This window comes from Pristis pectinata, chromosome 2 (genome assembly GCF_009764475.1).
Source record: "Pristis pectinata isolate sPriPec2 chromosome 2, sPriPec2.1.pri, whole genome shotgun sequence".
NCBI lineage: Eukaryota > Metazoa > Chordata > Chondrichthyes > Rhinopristiformes > Pristidae > Pristis > Pristis pectinata.
Window position 1 is genome coordinate 1,707,638 of NC_067406.1, and position 21,699 is coordinate 1,729,336.

Sequence of the window (21,699 nt, forward strand, 5' to 3'; positions counted from 1 at the left end):
CGTGTAAAAACAGATTCCCAATTAAAGACACAGAGGAAGAAAAACCCTGACTGTAGAATGCACCCTGTTCGAGTTCTCCCCAATCCCCGAGCAGCTGTTCAGGGCCAACCAGATACTGTGCAGATTTATACACCATGGAAACCCCAAGAGATGTTACTAATTGCCCATCACGCCCCAGGTAGAAACAAAGATCCAGTTGGATTCGTAAATTATATACGATCTACCCAGACCATGTACGGGGCACAACCCCAAGATCTCTTTTCCCTCGGTCATGCCATATTGAATACTGAAGAGAATAGTAAATGGAAGGCGGCAATGCAGGCTCCTGGAGTCCGGGAGGAGCCCAGATTGTTACATATGAAGATTTAAATCGGCAAAATAATGACCCGAATCAACGTTAATATTATGTTGACAGCCCTCTCGGAGAGTCTGAAAAGACCCATTGACATGAGGAAAGTTCTGGAATGTCAACCTACTTCTAAAGAGACAGCCCAGGAATTTTGGGAACGTTTCACTACAGCATATCAGACATATGCTGGAGATCAGGCATACAATAAGGGTCAGCTGTCCGCCCAATTTAATGCCATTCTGAGCAGTGTCTCCCAGAGAAAACAGCATCATTAAATACAAGGGAACAATCCTGCAGGGCAGTGCTGGCTTTCTGGTCCAAAAATAGAGAGGAAACTGGACCATCAACCAAGGCCCACGTTTAGTATGAGTTCCCCCTGCGTGCACCGATGGGAGTTGATGACTGGGATGATTGGCTGTATCCCAGCAGTGGTGATCCTCCAAGAGGACCAACACAGATTCTCCTCCAGAGATCCTATCAACAAGGGAGGAGAAGGCCGTGGGGGCGAGGTCAGGGACTTCAGGGTCGCCCAAATAAAGGACCGTCACCACCACGCAGGGAGGTCTGCTTTAAGTGTGGGTGAGAGGGACACAGGTGACAGGACTGTCCGACTAATTACCAGGAAAATATAGACGGCAGGTATGAGAGAAGGGCACTCTTTACCACCAACAGCCCCTTCAGACAGTGATCCGAGTTTGCAGGAAGGGCTCTGCCATTGATAGCGAAGGGTGGAAATGAAGAGTCCGTTGTGATGATGAAGGTGCAAGGAGTCTCTCTTCTATTTTTGATTGATACAGGGGCAACCTTATCCACCCTGGATCAGGAACTTTTGGAGGAATATGTGTTCCCTGTAGCCACTCGTACTGTTCGAAGGTCTGGACTGGAAGGTAATCTCAGCGACTATCCGACCAGAGCACCCTTACGAGTGACTTACGATTACGCCACCCACACGTTACATCAAATCTGGGTTGCACTTTGGCTGGAAGGGACTTGCTCAGAGGACTTGGAGTGGAAGTATTGTGTACTGATAGTGAGCTGGATCTAAGTTCACCCTCTGTGCAGCCATGAGACCTAGTGGCAGTCAGCCCTCCCCAATGGTGGTCAGTAGACCTTCCCCCGGAGCCGCTCTTTTCTGACCTGCCTAACCCTCATGTCACCCTGTGCTGATCCCACTGGTCACGACTGGGAGAAGGAGCACTTCTATGAGCCGTGTGAAGGACAGAGAATTAAGATACAATTGACAGGGCAAGTTGAGGGACCACAAGGAACGGCCTTAATTGCAGAAATACCAGATAAATTGTGGAAGCAAACAGGATTAATCCATCCACGTTACGCTCACTGTTAATGAGGGACATACGGCTAAGGAACTCGGTGTTTTGACACAGTGCTTGGTGAATCTTGCTGATCCTAATTTGACTGTGAAGCAGGAGTTCCCTCAAGGTGTGTTGACATATTGGGTGACAGCTCAAGAAGTCTTTGACATATTGAAACATCACCGGTCACAGGACAGGATGGAAATTCCTGATGAGGTCTGGTCTGCGTCTCCGTACGAGGAAGGAAAAACCACCTGTGCGCGGTACACATATCGGTAAAACTCAACATCCAACTGCCGTCCATACCACAGTACCCCTTGAAGCTGGAAGCATGTGAAGGCACCAGGGAGCTGGTGGACTCATTGGTACATCAAGGCATCCTCGTACCCTGTCGTTCACCCTGCAACACACCGATTTTCCCGGTCCTGAAACCTGGACGCTCTTGAGTGGCGCCTGGTACAGGATTTGCGTGCTATCAATGACATTGTGATGCCGATGCATCCTATTGTGCCAACTCCAGCCACTATATTCAGTCTCATTCCGGTGTTATCTACGGTGTTTTCGATAATCGATTTGCAACATGCCTTCTTTGCAGTTTCTCTGCACCCAGACAGTCAGTATCTTTTTGCCTTTACCTACGAGGGACAACAATATACGTGGACACGACTGCCTCAAGGCTTTATTCATTCACCTGCATTGTTTTCACAGACCCTGCAGAAGCAACTGACATCATTAACTCTTCCCGGCTGCTCCGCCGTCATCCAGTATGTAGATGACCTGTTGCTGGCCAGCCCGGCCAAAGAAACAAATGACAAAGATACCACTGAGTCGCTTGCGAAGGAACTGCACGGATGGGGATATGTCATTCCCTGACGGAAGGTAACGCAGGGTAAAGAAGAGGTAAAATTCTTAGAGATCATGTTAAGTGCCACTGAAAGAAAACTTACCCAGGCTTGTACTCCTCCCATCACTAATTACCCTGCTCCTCACACACCAAAGCAAATGCGTGCCTTTTTGGGATTGGTAAACTTCTGTCGACAATGGATTCCTAACGTAGCGATATCAACCAAGGATCTTTCCCTCTGGCCTCTGTTAATGTGTCACAGCACTTTACTCTTTCTACTCAACAGCTTACGATGTTTGAAGACATGAAAGAAGCCTTGTGATCTGCTCCTGTGCTTGGACGACCTCTCTGTGACCACCCGTTCCAACTCTATGTTACAATTATGCCACGGCTGTACATACCCAATATCACGGTGATGTCCAGAGACTGGTTGCCTATTTTTCTGTTAAACTAGATCTTGCGGCACAGGGAATGCCACAGTGTACACAGATTTTGCCGGCTTTACATGACATTGTCTCCGCAGCCGCTAATCTTACCCTACACCAGCCGGTCCGGGTTTACTCGCAGCATTCAGTCACTGCCTTCTTAACATCAGAGCAGACCTGGCACATGACTCAGGCATGACTGGGTAGATATGAGGTCTCCCTGTTGGCCAATCCATACTTGACCTTCCACAATTGTCCAACTGTTAATCCAGCCTCTTTTCTGACACACCCAACCTCTGAGATTTCGGAGCCAGATCATGACTGTTTGCAGAGAAATCATTTCCTAACTTTGGCTCTGAGGATTTAAAGGACTGTCCGATTAATGGAGCCTCAACCTGGTTTGTAGATGGCTCAGCCTTTGTTGATGACCAAGGCCAGTGACGATCTGGTTATTCTATCGTACAGGGTACTGACACAATGATAGAGGCTGCAGCCTTCCATCATCCTCTCTCCGCACAACAAGCTGAACTCTTTGCTCTGACGTGTGCCTGCATTAAAGGAAAGAATATTTCCATTAACATTTACACGGACTCACAATATGCGTTTGGGGTTGCCCATGATTTGGTGCATTGTGACAGCATCGTGGATTTTTGACCTCCTCAGGCACTCATATTAAGAACGCTCTGTTTGTTTCTCATCTCCTAGTGTCTCTGTCCCAACCTTCCCACCCAGCAATAATGAAGTGTGATGCACACACTAAAGTCCAGGATCCCATTTCCTTGGGAAATGCCCACGCGGATGCTGCCACAAAGGATGCTGCTATCCATGGTCCCCTCACTGTCTATTCAGACGGAGACAGACAACTCTTGAATAGAACAGCCCTGCCTAACGTGAGAGTGCAGCGAAACTTCAGGGGGACGCCCCTGCAAATCAAACTGAATTGTGGAAACAGCAGGGGTGCACCAGAGATCCTGACACACGGTTACGGACCACTCCTGTGGGACAAGGTTGTGTACTAGGTACATTTCTACCAATGTTACTTCACTAGATACATGCCCTCAGTGAGAGAATGATTAGTTACGTAAAAAAACTAACCGAAGTTCTTGAGACTCTACATTCGCAGGTACACAACACTCAGAGAAAAGAGGAGGACAACACCCACGGCGGTAAAAGTTAAAGGACAATCACGGTGGGTACATCAGTCCGACTGTAAAAACATTGACCTTGGGAAGGGACAGAGTGGCGCGGTGAGAATGGACAAATCTAGTATCTAACAGTGTTTCGGGATTTATTCTGGGCATCCTTGTAATGAAGACACTCGTGCAGAAGGGAAAGGGTTCACACGGTGTAGCCAGATGGGACTGGCATGACAGTACTTATCTACGCATGTCCTTACTGTATGGTACAACTACGAGTGTGTCCCGCTGTTGGACCTGTGTGCATATACCAACTTATAGTGGTCAGGGGATTCCTATGGTAGCCATGCCTTGAAACCACACTGAACATCAAGTGTGGAAGTGTCTCTCTAACAAAACCCATTAGAATACCGGGTCGGAGGCATGTCAGCTCACTGCACACACATCTACTAATTGGTATAGCTCAAATATGAGCAGTCCAGAGAACCCCCATATTTTGTGCTCAGCAAATTCACCGAGGGAGGAACATGTGCGGTGTTGGGACAGGAATGTTGCACCTTTATCCCTGGCGCCTCAGAGAATATCACCCATTTAGCAAATCACATCAAGGAACGGAGAACCGAGGTGAAGGAAATAGGGAAACAGTCCCACAATTACATTCTCCCGGGACCATTTTGGTGGCCTTTTAAGGGGTGGTGGACAACATTTACCCAGGGTATATAAGTCCTTGCAATTATCCCATTGCTAGCATTGCTTTCATGATGCTGTTGTGTGCTGCACTCCTGTCTTATGTTAAATTTGCTGTAAGTGGTTATCGTGGAACGATAAAAGGAGGGAATGTAAAAGGTCACTGGAGATGTGAGGGTTAATGGTTTGCAGCCATCATTCCTTCCACCATGGCGTGATACTGCTTCAACCATGGGGTGACTATAGTTATGGCTGCAAGATGTGCAGGTGCTGGTGAGATACAAAGAAGTGCTTAAGGCAAATCTTGTTTTGCTTAAAGTTTGCTGTCAGCAACTGCCCGAGTATGTGCAGCTTCCCACGGAGGCTTCTTTAGATGAAGTATAAAAAAAGGGACACTAACATGTAAATCTCTGAGTGGGGATCAGTACAGAGCTCGGGTTACACTGTTTACTCTTTCTCTGTATCCCTCACTCCCGCTAGCATTAAACTAATAAAGCAGCAATGATACGCTCCTTGGTTCTGCTGTTGTCTGCTTTATTATACTGCGGGTCGACCTTCACACTGGAATAGAATAACAATGATAAACATGAGTAGAAATACAACACTCTGGTCCAGACCATCAAATCCCCTGGGATCCAGGCTGAGCTGGCCAACTGGATGCAAAATTGGCTTTGTGGAAGGAGTCAGAAGGTGGTGTTGGAGAGTTGTGTTTCAGATTGGAGAACCGTGACCAGGAGTGTGCCGCAGGGATCGGTGCTGGGTTCCCTGTTGCTTGTCATCTGTATTAACGATTTCAATGACAGTGTAGATGGCACGATTCATAAGTCTGCAGATGGTGGTCTAGTGGAGAGCGAGGAAGGTTGTCTCAGGTTACCACAGGATTTAGATCAACGGGGAAAGCGGGCCAAGGAATGGCAGATGGAATTTAACTGAGACAGGAGCAAGGTGACGCATTTTGGGAAGATAAACCAGGACAGGATGTACACAGTGAATGGCAGGGCCCTGGGGAGTGTCGTTGAATAGACAGACCGAGGAGTACAAGTTCCCTAAAAGCAGCAATACTGGTAAACAGGGTGGTGAAGCAGGCATATGGCATGATTGCCTTCATCGGTCAGGCCACTGAGTCAGGAATTGGGACAGATTGCTGCGTTACCCTTGTTAGAGGCTCTCACAGAACACAGGAACAGGCCCTTCAGCCCACCATGTTGTGCCAAACTAATTTAGCTAATGATATCTAGTTCAAAGTCAAAGTGGAGTTTATTGTCATGTGCACAAGTCCATGTGTGTACAGGTGCAATGAAAAACTTACTTGCAGCAGCATCACAGGCACAGAGCATCAGATAAGCAGCATTCTCAAGAAAAATATAAATATAAATTATACACAATATTTACAGGAAATAACGCAATTAGAACAAAAAAGATCCATTTTAGTGCATAGTGAACATAGTGCTGCTAAACTGTAGTGATCAGGGTCCATGTGCCTGTCTAAGAGCCTCTTAAATGCCTCTAACATATCTGCCTCCACCCCCACCCCTAGCAGACCATTCCGGGCACCCACCGCTCTCTGTGGGGAAAAAAACTTGCCCTACCTTTGAACTTATCCCCTCTCACCTTAAATGCATGCCCTTCAGTATTAGACATTTCAGCCCTTTGAAAAAGCTACCGACTGTCTACTCTGTGCCTCTCATAATTTTATAAACTTCCATCAGGTCTCCTCAGCCTTCACTAATGGCCCAATCTAATACCAAATAGAGTAACTACTGTAAACTAGTGCTGTCTGCTCTCCTGTTTTTTTGTGTTACCTTCTAAACTTAATGTCCTGATATCCTGAGCCTAAAGCATTCTCAACACCCGCCGTTTCTCCCAACCACTCCACGTCAATGTTGCTCTTGGTTTTCTTCAAAGCTTTCTCATCTAACGCTATAAACGTGACCCATTGGTTACCCTTAAATATACCCTAGCATTCCTCATGGTCCTGAATTCCACATTCTCACCTCTGTGTGAAGAATGCAAAAGGCCATTCGGCCCCCATGGCAGGGTAGTGTGGCTGTTAGCGTAACGCTATTACAGCGCCAGCGACCTGGGTTCAATTCCAGCTGATGTCTGTAAGGAGTTTGTACGTTCTCCCCGTGTCTGCGTGGGTTTCCTCTGGGTGCTCTGGTTTCCTCCCACATTCCAAAGACATATGGGTTGGGAAGTTGTGGGCGTGCTATGTTGGTGCCGGCAGCGTGGCAACACTTGCGGGCTGCCCCCAGAACACTCTACACAAAAGATGCATTTCACTGTGTGTTTCGATGTATATGTGACTAATAAAGATCTTAATCTTAATGCATTCAATGAGATCATGGATGACCTTTTACCTCACCTCAACTTTACTTAACTGCCCTCATAACATGTAATTCTGAAAAATTCTGTTGATCTCTGGTCAGAGAACAGAAACAAGCCTTTCAACCACTGTCCACAACAATCATCGAGCATCCACTTATACTGATCCCATTTTATTCTCCTCGTGTCTCCCAGATTTGACTACTCACCTACACACTAGGGGCCATTTACAGCGGTCAGTTAACCTAACAAGACATGTGTCTGTCTGTATAGCATCCTGGAGAGACTATATCTTCTGTGACCAGTGGTGAACTACAGGGATTGGTGATGGGATGTCCTTGTCCATTCACAAGCTGTCTATATCCCCCTGAAACCTCTCTGCATCCTCCTCGCAGCCCAGACTGCCACCTAGCTTTGTATCGGCAGACTTAGATCTACCACACTGGATCCTTCTTCCAACTCATTACTATAGATTGTGAACAGCAGGGGGCCCAGCACCGGTCCACTGGTCACAGCTTCCCAAGCTGAGAACGATTCTGTCTTCTGTCTGTTCACAAACCTTCATGTCTTGCCAGTATATCACCTCCAACCCCACACTCTAGTTATGTTAATGCTCTCAAAGGCTTTCTGAAAGTCACATTACACATCAACCTCATTTCATCCTCTATTCTGGTAGTCGCAACCTCAAAAAGGTTTGTCACCTCGGAGTTCCCTTTCATAATCCCATGTCAACTCAGTCCACAAGCGTGAGTATTTTCTGACTGCTCTATTGCCACAATATTGCACGCGGTATCCGCTTGCGCCCTGGTTGAGTTCCGTGCTCAGTGGGCCCCTCGGGATCACGTGTGTTGTGGATGGTGAGAATGCGCTTCTTCTCTGACGTGTTGCGTGGTGCGTTTAGTGGGTGTTCTTCTCTGCTGTGTTGTGTGGTGTGTTCAGCGGGTGTTTTTTCTCTGCTGTGTCGCGTGGTGCATCTAGTGGGTGTTTTTTCTCTGCTGTGTTGTGTGTGCGTTTCGCGGGTATTTAGTTAGCATTATTTTGCTGTAGTTATGTAGATGCTTAGTTTGTTTTCTTCTCTTTCTGTATTAGTTGTAGTGTTTTGGCACTGGTTGTCCTTTTGTAGTGCTTTTAGTTAATAAACGTAAATAAAAAAAATAAGAAAACAAAAATTGCCACAATATTAGATTTAACCATTTTCCCTGCCTGTGATATCAGGCTAAACGGCCAGTAGTTCCCTGTTTTCTCTCTCCCTCCTTTCTTCAACAGTGGGGTCACAGTTGCTGCCCTTCAATCCACAGGAACAACTCCAGAAGATGACAATCTGTATGCATCATCCTCACAGCAATGTCCTCTGAAGGCCATGTTTGCAGACCATCATATCCTGGGGAGCTCTACTCTTCCACTCCCATTATTTACTCATTTAATTCCATTGAGATCCTCATCGCTCCTATTTAGGAGGTTTAACTGTGTATTCTTCCATGAAGACAGACACAAGATATTAGTTTAATTTCTCTGCCGTTTCCTTGTACCTCAGTAATACCTCATGAGGCATTAATTTTTACTAATGTTCTCCTTTGTATAGAAGTTCGTTTTGTTCCTCACTGGCTAACTATTCTACTTCCCCTTTCCTCTGCTGAATCCTGGAATGTTCCCATCCTCAGGACTTGTACAATCCTTTCCCTTTTATCTATTATTATCTTTAATTTCTTGTGATAGCCTCAGCTGGACAACTCTTCCAGTAGTTTTGACCTTAAATGGGATATTTGTAAACTATGTCCCAATCTTTAGATCAGTTATTGCATTCTTACCGTCATACTTTCAATGTATTTTCCCAATCGACTCGCATCACATGGCTTCATAGATTGCTTTAAGATTCTGGTTTCACTTTGAACTAAATCACTTTAAATTTTTATATAAAACTGTATCATATCATGGCCATTGTCCCCTCAAGGCCATCACCAGATCATCAATTACCCCCTTCTCATCACACAACACCGGATCTGAAACAGTCTGTTCCTCAACATACTGGTCTAGAAAACATTCTCACATGCAGTCTGTGCATTCATCCTCCACACTATTACTGGTAATTTGGTTTGTCTAGGTTCCCTATTTAAGTTCTTGGTCTTGATCACAGTCATACGGCATAAGAAACAGGCCCTTCAGCCCACCAGGGCAGGGCAGGGCAAATTACAGGAGCATTGGGCAGGAACTAGGGAGGGTTAATTGGGAACAGCTGTTTTTGGGCAAGTCCACATCCGACATGTGGAGAGTGTTTAAAGACCAACTGCACAGAGTACAGGACAGAGATGTTCCAGTAAGAAGGAAGGACAAGGACGGCAGGGTGAGGGAACCTTGGATGTCGAGAGAGCTGGTGAATTTAGTCAAGAAGAAAAAGGAAGCGTATGTGAGGTTTAGAACATAGAACAGAACAGTACGGCACTGGACAGCCATCCGCCCCATGATGTTGTGCCGATCTTGATGTCAATCTATACTAAATGTCCTCCTCCTGCATATTATCCATATTCCTTTGTATTCATGTGTTGATCTAAAATCTTCTTAAACTCCACCAAACTGCCTGCTCCCACTGCCACCCCTGGTGACCCATTCCAGGCACCTACCACTCTCTGTGTAAAAAAACTTCTCCCTCTGACCTTAAAAGCATGTCCTCTGGTGTTAGACATTTCTACCCTAGGAAACAATTCAGACCGTCTAACCTATCTAGGCTTCTCATAAATTTTAAAAACCTCTATAAGGTCTCCCCTCAGCCTCCGACGCTCGAGGGAGAACAACCCAAGTTTGTCCAACCTTTCTTTATAGCTCATACCCTCTAATCTAGGCAGCATCCTGGTGAACCTCTTCTGCTCCTTCTCCACAGTCTCCACATCCTTCCTGTAATGGGGCGACCAGAACTGCTCACAATTCTTCAAGTGCGGTCTGACTAAAGTTTTATGTAGCTGCAACATGACTTCCTTACTCTTCTACTCAACACCCTACCAATGAAGGCAAGCATGCCATATGCCTCCTTTACCACCTTATCCACTTGTGTAGCCACCTTCAGTGAACTATGGACCTGGACCTCAAGATCCCTCTGTACCTGCTGTTAAGGGGTCTACCATTAACTGCATACTTTCTCCTTTCATTTGACCTCCCAAGGTGCAACACCTCACACTTGCCCAGATTAAACTCCATCTGCCACTCCTCTGCCCATATCTGTAACTGATCGATATCCCCCTGTATACTTTGATAGTCCTTTACACTGTCTGCAACTCCACCAATCTTGGTGTCATCCACAAACTTGCTAATGCACCCATCTACATTTTCATCCAGATCATTGATATACATCACAAGCAACAGAGGTCCCAGCACCGATCCTTGCGGAACCACTGGTCATGGACCTCCAGCCAGAATAACAGCCTTCCACAACTACTCTCTGTTTTCTGTGGGTGGCCAGTTCCGAATCCAATCTTGCAATTCACCCTGGATCCCATGCATCTTTATCTTCTGAATCAACCTACCGTGAGGAACCTTGTCAACTGCCTTACTAAAGTCCATGCAGATAATGTCCACTGGCTTACAGTCATCAAGCACCTTTGTCACCTCCTCAAAAAACTCAATCAAGTTTGTAAGACATGACCTGCCCTGCACGAAGCCATGCTGACTGTCCCTAAGCAGGCCGTGCCTTTCCAAATATACATACACCCTATCGCTCAGTATCCTCTCCAATAGCTTCCCAATCACTGACGTGAGGCTCATTGTCCTATTATGGATTATCCCCATTTACTTTCTTGAACAAAGGCACAACAGTTGCTACTCTCTAATCCTCTGGGTCCTTGTCTGTGGCTATTGAGGACACAAAGATCTTTGTCAAAGCCCCAGCAATCTCCTCACTTGCGTCCTTCAATATTCTGCGATATCTGCCATCAGGACCTGGGGACTTATCCACCTGAATGCTATTTAGAAGACCCAGCACTACCTCCTCCTTAACCTCAAAATGTCCTAGTATATTAGCATGCCCCACTCTGTTTTCACTGTCCTCTAAATACCCTTCTCCTCAGTAAATACCGACGTAAAGTACTCATTTACCTCAGCCACTCCCTCTGACTCCAAGCACAAATTCCCTTCTTTATCCTACAGCGGACCTACCCTCTCCTTAATTATCCTCTTTCTTAATACAAGCATAAAATGCTTTGGGATTCTCCTTGACCTTGCTCACCAAAGGTATTTCATGGCCCCTTTTGGCCTTTCTTATCACCTGCTTGAGCACTTTCCTGCTATCTTTATATTCCACAAGAGCCCAGTCTGATTTCAGCTTCTTAAACCTTCCTTTTTCTTCCTGACTAAGTTTAGGACCCCTCGAGTTATCCAAGCCTCCCTTACCTTACCATCCCTGTCCTTACTCCTTACCGGAACATGCTGATCCTGAACTCTGATCAGCTGGTCTTTAAACAACTCCCACACGTCAGACGTGGGCTTGTCCGACAGCAGCTGCTCCCAATCAACGCCCCTTAGCTCCTGCCTTATCCTGTTGTAATTCACCTTCCTCCAATTTAGTACCTTACTGCAAGATCCAATTTTATCCTTACTCGTAACTATCTTAAAACAATGAGTTGTGGTCACTATTCCCAAAATGTTCCCCCACTATCCGGTCTGTCACCTGGCCTGGCTCATTTCCCAAAACCAGGTCCAGTATATTCTCTCCTCTCGTTGGACTCTCCACAGACCATTTCAAGAACCCCTCTTGGATACACTGAAGAAATCCCGCTCCATCCAAGCTTCTTGTATGAAGGAAGTTCCCACCAATACTGGGGAAGTTAAAGTGCCCCACTATGACAACCCTGTTGTTTCTGCACCTTCCACAATCTTTCTACTTATCTGTTGCTCCACCTCTCGGTGGCCATTGGGAGGCCCATTAGTGTAATTGAACCTATCCCATTTCTGACCTCCACCCAAATTGCCTCTGTGGACAAGCCCTCCATTGTGTCCTCTCTGTCTACTGCTATGATATTCTCCCTTATCAGTAGTGCAACCCCTCCACCTCTTCTACCCCCCTCTCTATCACCTTTAAAATGAGAAAACCCAGAAACGTTGAGCCGCCAGTCCTGTCCCTCACACATCCAGGTCTCTATAATGGCAACAACATCATAATTCCATGTACTGATCCAGGCTCTAAGTTCATCCTCCTTCCCGTAACACTCCTAGTGTTGAAGTAAACACATTTCAGCCCATCAGTCCCACTGTGTTTATTAGCCTGTCCCTCGCTGTCCTTCCTTTCAGTCTTACTTGTCAAACCACCTTTTCCTGCCCTGGACCCTCCTGCTGCTGTGGTTCCCATCCCCCTGCTGCTCTGGTTTAAACCCCCCCCGCCCCTGAGCAGCACCAGCAAACCTCCTGGTGAGGATATCTGTCCCCCTCCAGTTCAGGTGCAAATGGTCCCATTTGTACAGGTCCCACCTGCCCTGGGAGAGAGCCCAATGATCCATAAATGTGAAGCCCTCCCTCCTGCACTAGCACCTTAGCCACATGTTGATCTGCTCTATGCATCTACTTCTCACCTCACCACCACGTGGCGCAGGCAGTAATCCTGAGATTACAACCCTGGATATCCTGCTTTTTAACTTTCTCCTGAGCTCCCTAAAATCCCTTTGCAGGACCTCATCCTGCTCCTGCCCATGTCATTGGTACCTATATGGACCACAGCATCTGGCTACTCACCCTCCCCTCTCAAATATCCTGTACCCTCTCCAAGACATCCTCGATCCTGGCACCAGGGAGGTAACACACCATCCTGGAGTCTTGATTGTGGCCACAGAAATGCCACACTGCGGCCCTTAGGAAGATAAAAATCAAACGGAGCCCTTGAGGAAAATAAAGAAGATAGAAAAGAACTCAAGTAGGGAATTAGGAGACCCAGGAGGGGCCATGAAAAGCCCTTGCCAAGTAGGATTAAACAGAATTCCAAGGCATTCTATACATACATCAAGAGCAGGAGGATAATGAAGGAGAGGGTAGGACCTCTCAAGGAGAAAGGAGTGAACATGTGTTTGGAGGCAGATGATGTGGGTGAGGTCCTTAATGAGTACTTTGTGTTGGTATTTACCAAGGAGAAGGACGTGGAGGATAAGGAGATCAGTGTGGAGTGTGCTAATATGATGGGGCACTTTGAGATAAAGGGGGATGTAGTGTTGGGTCTCTTTAAAAACATGAAGGTTTTTGATGGGATATATGATGGGATATACCCCAGGTTATTGAGAGGCAAGAGATGAGATCACTGGGGCCTTGACCAAGATCGTTGTGTTCTCTTTAGCCACAGGCAAGGTCCCGGAGGACTGGCGAGTAGCTAATGTTGTTCTGTTGTTCAAGAAGGGAGATGGGGATAATCCTGGTAACTATAGACTGGTGAGTCTCACATCAGTGGTAGGGAAGCTATTGGAGATGATTCTTAGGGATAGGATTTATGAGCATTTGGAAAACCATGGCCTAATTAGGGACAGTCAGCATGACTTTGTGCAGGGCAAGCCATGCCTTACTTGACTGAGTTTTTTGAGGTGATGAGGGTGATTGATGAAGGTCGAGCTGTGGATGTTGTCTACATGGATTTTAGTAAGGCGTTTGACAAGGTCCCTCATGGGAAGCTCATTCCAGAAAATGGGATTCACTGTGACTTGGCTGTTTGGATTCGGAACTGGCTTGCTCATAGAAGACAGAAGAAAGTAGTTGATGGGGCTTATTCTAGCTGGAGGTCTGTGACTAGTGGTGTTCCTCAGGGATCCGTACTGGGACCTCTGCTGTTTGTGATGTATATAAATGACCTGGATGAAAATGTACCTGGGTGGTTTAGTAAGTTTGCAGTTGACCTGAAGATTGGTGGTGGTGTGGATAGTCTAGAAGACTGGTAAAGGATATTGCGGGATACAGATCAGTTGCAGATATGGGTGGAGAAATGGCCGATGGAGTTCAACACGGCCAAATGTGAAGTGTTGCACTTTGGGAGATCAAATGTAAAGAGACAGTACAGTTAATGTCAGGACCCTTAACAGTGTTGATATGCAGAGGGATCTTGGAGTCCAAGTCCATAGCTCCCTCAAAGTGGCGACACAAGTTGATAGGGCGGTAAAGAAGGCGTATGGTATGGTTGTCTTCATTAGTCGAGGCATTGAGTTCGGCTGTATCTGGACCTCTGCATTCAATTCTGGTCACCCCATTATCGGATGTGGAGGCTTTGGGGAGGGTGCAGACCAGGTCCACCAGGGTGCTCTCTGGATTAGAGGCCCTGTGCTGTGAGCAGAGGTTGGACAAACCTGGGTTGTTTTCTCTGGAACAGCGAAGGCTGAGGGGAGATCTGATAGAAGATTTTAAGACGATGAGAGGCACAGATAGACAGCCAATATCTTTTTCCCAGGGTTGATATGTCTGGCACGAGGCTACATATGTAAGGTGAGAGGGGGACATTTCAAAGGAGATGAGGGGGGCAAGTTCTTTTATACAGAGAGTGGTGGGTGCATGGAATGCGCTGCCAGGATGGTGGTGAAGGAAGATATGAGGGAGGTGTTTAAGAGGCCCTTAGATGAACACATGAATGTGCAGAGAATGGAGAGATATGGACATCGTGTACGCAGAAAGGAATCGTTTAGTTAGGTACTTAATTACTCGTTTAATTAGTTCGGCACAGCAGTCTGGGCTGAAGGGCTTGTTCCAGTGCTGGACTGTTCATTCTGTTGTTTTGCACTCACTGCTGTATTTATTGTTGCATTTACTACGTTTACTGTTTACTCTGTAAGCATCATGCGAACAACCAATTTCATTACAACCTGGAGTACATGACAATAAACTGATCTAATCCATCCTTCTGGAAAGAAACTCCAGTTATTGTTTGTTAAGTATTCCTGTTCCAGATCTGTTTGCTACTTCTTTCCACTTCCAAACTTATTTTCCACATAATGTCTAATCTCTTGATTTCCTAACCATCGTGTCATTCACTTATCTAAAGTAAAAGTTCATTTACCCATCAGATGCCTACTGGTGTCTTCCAGAAAGTTGAGTTGTCTGCAAAATCAGAAACTGTGGTTTTGTAGAACATAGAACATTACAGCACAGTACAGGCCCTTCTATCTACAATGTTGTGCCAAATTTTATCCTGCTTTAATATCGATCTAACTCTTCCCTCCCCCATAGCCCCCCCAATTTCTCTGTCATTCATGTGTCTATCTAAGAGTCTCTTAAATGTCCCTAATGTACCAACCCCCACAACCTCTGCCGGCAGTGCGTTTCACGCACTCACCACTCTCTGTGTAAAAAAACTTACCCTTGACATCACCCTTATACCTTCCTCTAATCACCTTAAAATGATGCCCCCTCGTGTTAGCCATTGTCACCCTGGGAAAGTCTCTGACTGTCCACTCGATCTATGCCTCTTATCATCTTGTACACCTCTATCAAGTCACCTCTCATCCTCCTCCTCTCCAAAGAGAAAAGCCCGAATCACTCAACCTATCCTCACAAGACATGCTCTCCAATCCAGGCAGCATCCTGGTAAATCTCCTCTGCACCTTCTCTAAAGCTTCCACATCCTTCCCATAATGAGGTGGGAAAAACTGAACACAATACTCCAAGTGTGGTCTCACCAGAGTTCTACAGAGCTGCAACATGACCTCGCGGCTCTTGAACTCAATACCCCAACTAATGAAGGCCAACACAACATAAGTCTTCTTAACAACCTCATCGACCTGTGTGGCAACCTTGAGGGATCTATGGACGTGGACCCCAAGATCCCTCTGTTCTTCCACACCGCTATAGAGTCCTGCCATTAACCTTGTATTCTGCCTTCAAATTTGATCTTATGAAATGTATCACTTCACATCTTTCTGGGTTGAACTCCACCTGCCACTTCTCAGCCCAGCTCTGCATCCTGTCAATGTCCTGTTGTAATCTACAGCAACAATTCTCACTCCAAAGTCTGAAAAATCTGAACGAGACAAAGCAGAATGACAGCAAATGGATAGGAAAGGTTTAGAGTGATATGGACTTAATGGGACTCGCTCAGGTAGGCACCTTGGGTCAGCATGGATGAGTTGGGTCGAAGGGCCTGTTTCCGTGCTGTGACAAATTGCTTCCCATCGAAACACTCAGCCTCCTTTCACATGGCACCAGGTCACTGTGAGGTCGCAGCTACAATGAAGCTGCTGAAACAGGGGTATACAAATGGTTACCTACTCCAGTCGTGGGGGAGAGGTATGCAGAGCTCAAAGATTCAAAAGCTTAACATACAACTAGAGTGATGCAGCATGGAAACAGGCCCTTCGGCCCAACTCGTCCACGCCGACTGTGTTGCCCAGCGAGTGAGTCCCATCTGCTCGCGCTTGGCCCATGGCCCTCAAAACCTCTCCAATCCATGTAGGCAGGCATGGTAGTGTAGCATTTAGCGTAACGCTATTGCAGCGCCAGTGACCCGGGTTCAATTCCTGCCACCGTCTGTAAGGAGTTTGTACATTCTCCCCGTGTCTGCATGGGTTTCCTCCGGGTGCTCCAGTTTCCTCCTACATTCCAAAGACGTACGGGTTAGGAAGTAGTGGGTGTGCTATGTCGGCATCAGAAGCGTGGCGACACTTGTGGGCTGCACCCAGAACACTCTACGCAAAAGCTGCATTTCACTGTGTTTTGATGTACGTGTGACTAATAAAGAAATCTAATTTAATCTTAATCTACTTGTCCAGATGATAACTACTTTGAAGTGCAGTGCTAATGTTGTGCAACTGACATAGCAATTTTCCTCACAAAATCAAGAACAAAAAAACTGGCCTCAGTTTTCATTTGAGTTATTGGGCTGGATCCCTAATATGAACAGAATTTTGGGTCTGAATTTCTTGAACAATGGCTCTGAAGTATCTTTCCAGTGTTGTAATGTAAATCTGTTAGGATCTCAGTGGAAAGGGTTGGTTGCCCACTGGGAGTCAGACAGTTCCAGTGGTATTAACAGGGGGCTCCCAGAGATCTGTTGTTGTCTGATGAATGAAATGTGTTAATCTTGATCTGATTCCTTTCACAGATGGAGAGCACATTCCCCAAGAGCTGTGGTAGGTAGATGTTCACAGAAAAGCTGAATGTGAACTGAATTTTGAGTGAACTCTGCTAAATACTTTCTCTCCTTTATTTCCTATTGTCACATGTACCAAGATACAGTGAAAAGCTTTTGTGTGCCATCCAGACAGATCATTCCATCCGTAATTAAGCAATACAGAATAAAGTGTTGTAGTTACAGAGAATGTTGTTAGAGATTCTTTTAGTCTCAGCATTGAGATTTAAGAGAGTAAAATGATTGTGATAAATGCAATGAAAGGATGTGCCGAAGCCAGCTCACAAAGAGTTGCCACACTCTGGCGCCATCATGGATTCGGATGAAGGTGGTTCATTTGGATGAAGATGATTTTCACACCAAGTTGTTCTACATCATGGACTCACATCCATCTCACAAGTCAGACACCAGGACAGTTGAATCTGTTGCTGTTGCAGTGGATTGATTCAATTAGTTTCCAATAATGGAAGGAAAGGCATGTGCTTCTGCCTGCAGTCCTGTCTTTCACTCTGAGGAATGCTGGAATCCCACCATCAGTTGGCGTGAGGTATTCCCAGGGTCAAACACAGGCTCAAGGTATAGTAAAACCATGCAGATGGCACTGCCAAGAAAATGCACCAGTGCCTCTACTTCCTCAGGAGGCTAAGGAAATTTGGCATGTCCCCTTTGACCCTCACCAATTTTTAACAATGCACCATAGAAAGCATCCTATGCATCCGGATACATCACGGCTTGGTACAGCAACTGCTCTGCCTGGGACCGCAAGAAACTGCAGAGAGTTTTGTCACAGCTCAGCACATCACGGACACCAGCCTCCCCTCCATGGACTCTGTCTACATTTCTCACCGCCTCGTGAAAGCAGCCGGCATAATCAAAGACCCCACCCACTCTGTATGTTCTCTCTTCTCCGTTCTTCCATCGGGCAGAAGATACAAAAGCCTGAAAGCAAGTACCACCGGGCTCAAGGACAGCTTCTACCCAGCTGTTATAAGACTATCGAACGGTTCCCTAGTACGATAAAATGGACTCTTGACCTCACAATCTACCTCGTTATGACCTTGCACCTTATTGTCTGCCTGCACTGCACTTTCTCTGGAACCGTGACACTTTATTGCGCATTCTGTTGTTGTTTTACCTGGTACTACCTCAATGCACTGATGCAATGAACTGATCTGTATGGATGGCATGCAAAACAAACTTTTTCACTGTACCTCAGTGCATGATGATAATGAACCAATTTACCAAGCTCCGATAGCCCACTATCCTATTGTTCAAAAATCTCCGAGGGTTTGGCATCTGACTCATGTGGTGATATTTCCTATGCTCCCTTCAAACGTACCAGGACCCCACTTCTCACATCACTCAATAACAACACTTAAGCAATATTTAGACAGGTATGTGCACAGGGAAGTTTTAGATTCCAAACGTGAGAAAATGGGACCAGCTTAGACAAGTATCTTGGTTGGCATGGACGCTGGGCTGAAGGGCCTGTTACCGTGTTGTATAACTCGATGACTGGGGCCCACTTACCATGCTCCCTTTAAACTCAACTGGCTCATTGGAAGATTTATTAAACTGCAGTGTAAACTTAAAAGACAATGAATTAAGGGTATGTTGGAGGTATTGGGATAACATCCAATAGTTTGGAAAATCTGCTGGTCCAGCAGCAACGTCCTGAGGATGCTGGATGATCGATGGTTTGTAATTGGTAGAAAGAGTAGAGAGAGCCCTGACCTTTGAAGGGGTGTTGGAGATAGAACCCTCGGCTCATTTAGAAGATACCTGGATGAATACTTGAAGAACTGTAACCTACAATATTCCCAATGAGACCGGGAAGTTCTCCACTTCTCCAGGGCCATGAGATGTGCACTATTTGCCAGCCTTGGACCATGTGCCAAAAATTTAAAAAACCAAGGTTATTTTCAGCAAAAGGCACGTACCTCAGAAAGTGACCTGCAGTGGCATAATGGTATCGGTTTATTATTGTCACTTGCACCGAGGTCCAGTGAAAAACTTGTCTAGCATACTGATCGTACAGGTCAATTCATTACACAGTGCAGTTACATTGGGTTAGTACAGAGTGCATTGACGTAGTACAGGTGAAAACAATAACAATAATGGTGCAGCAGTTAGTGCTGCTGCCTCACAGCCGCAGGTACCTGGGATTTTTGATGAAGTAACAAAGAAGATTAATGTGGCAGTAGGTCAGACTAGTTTTACATGGGGTCAGGCACAGGCAGGTGGCACCCAAGAGGCGGAAAAGGTGCAAAACAGATCAGGAGAGGTGACACGCATTGCTTTTATCTCTCCGGGGCTGTCTCCCATTCTCTCTTCTGATCCACCAGGACTCTCCGTACCAAAAACTAAAAAAGGATGGTGGTATGGCCTTGCCTAACTTTAGATTATATTATTGGGCAATCAATATTAGATATTTAATTTTTTGGACACAAGCTTCAGATGTAATTCAATGCCCCAAATGGGTAGACCTCGAATCCCAATCAGTACTTGAATTTTCATTAGTTTCTATTTTAGGAGCTTCTCTCCCTTTTGCACTTACCAAATTAAGTAAACATATGATCAACCCAATTGTTAAACATACAATACGAATATGGTTTCAATTTCGTAAATTTTTTGGATGGAATAAATTTAATCTATCAAGTCCCATTCAATCTAATTTTTTCTTTCATCCATCCAGAGTTGACTCAGCTTTTTCCATACGGAAAAGGAAGGGAACAGTATGTCTTCGTGATTTATTCATTGATAACTGTTTTTCATCTTTTGAACAACTGTCTAATAAATACAATTTGCCGAGATCACACTTTTTTTGATATTTGAAAATTAGAAATTTTTTAAAAGCTACTATACCCTCTTTTCCCACACCTTACAAAACTGAAATTACGGAAAAATTTTTTGGTTTTAATCTTTGTCAGAAGGGCTTGATAGCAATAATTTATGATTTAATTATGGAAGTTCATTCAGAACCACTGGACAAAATTAAGAATGAATGGGAACGTGAACTCCAGACATCTGTACCTAGAGACTTGGAAGAAAATTCTTCATTTAGTTAATACATCTTCAATGTGGGCCAGGTGGAGGGGTGAGTTAGTAAGTTTGCGGATGACACGAAGGTTGGGGGTGTTGTGGATAGTTTGGAGGGCTGTCAGAGGTTACAGAGGGACATAGATGGGATGCAGAGTTGGGCTGAGAAGTGGCAGATGCAGTTGAACCCAGATAAGTGTGAAGTGGTTCATTTTGGTAGGTCAAATATGTTGGCGGAATATAGTCTTAATGGTAGGACTCTTGTCAGTGTGGAAGATCAGAGGGATCTTGGGGTCTGAGTCCATAGGACACTCAAAGCGGCTGCGCAGGTTGACTCTGTGGCTAAGGAGGCATATGGTGTATTGTCCTTGATCAATTGGGGAATTGAATTTAGGAGCCGAGAGGTATTGTTGCAGCTATATAGTTCCCTGGTCAGACCCCACTTGGAGTATTGTGCTCAGTTCTGGTCGCCTCACTGCAGGCAAGATGTGGAAGCCATAGAGAGGGTGCAGAGGAGATTTACAAGGATGCTGCCTGGAATGTCGAGCATGCCTTATGAAAGCAGGTTGAGGGAACTCGGCCTTTTCTCCTTGGAGCGACGGAGGATGAGGGGGGGACCTGATTGAGGTGTATAGGATGATGAGAGGTATTGATAGGGTAGATAGTCAGAGGCTTTTTCACAGGGCTGAATTGGTGGCCACAAGAGGACGTAGGTTTAAGGTGCTGGGGAGTAGATATAGAGGAGATGTCAGGTAAGTTTTTTACTCAGAGAGTGGTGAGTGTGTGGAATGGGCTGCCGGAAACGGTGGTGGAGGCAGATACGATAGGGTCTTTCAAGAGACTGTTAGATAGGTACATGGAGCTGAATAAAATAGGGGGCTATGGGTAAGCCTAATAATTTCTCGGGTAGGGACATATTCGGCACAGCTTTGTGGGCCGAAGTGCCTGAATTGTGCTGTAGTTTTTCTATGTTCCAAAATATTTTTCTTACAGTAGGAACCTGATGTGCCCAATTATTCACCTAACCTGTCATTGTCCTTCTTCATTCAGTGTCAATAGGATATAGAATCCTATAACTCTTATGTGAAGGAAGAGAACTGAGTATTGATGTATCTCACCACCTGTCATCAAAAGGTCAGAGGTGGGGCTGTTTGCTGATAATTACATAATGTTCAATTTCATCCACAACTCCTCAGCAAATGAGGCATCACAAGCCTACAATTTGCCAATGACACTACAGTCGTTGGATGAACCACAGGTGGTGATGAGTCAGCCTACAGAAGTGAGATAGGACACCTGGTTGAGTGGTGCCACAACAACAACCTCTTGGTCAGCGTCAGTAAAATTAAAGAGCTGATTGTTGACTTCAGGAAGGGGAAGGAGGGCGAATATGCGCCAGTCTGCATTGGGGGATAGGAGAAAAAGAGGGTCAGCAGCTTTAAAATTCTTGGGCATTAACATAGCGGATGATGTCCTGGGCCCAGCAAATAGATGGAATCACGAGGAAGGCGC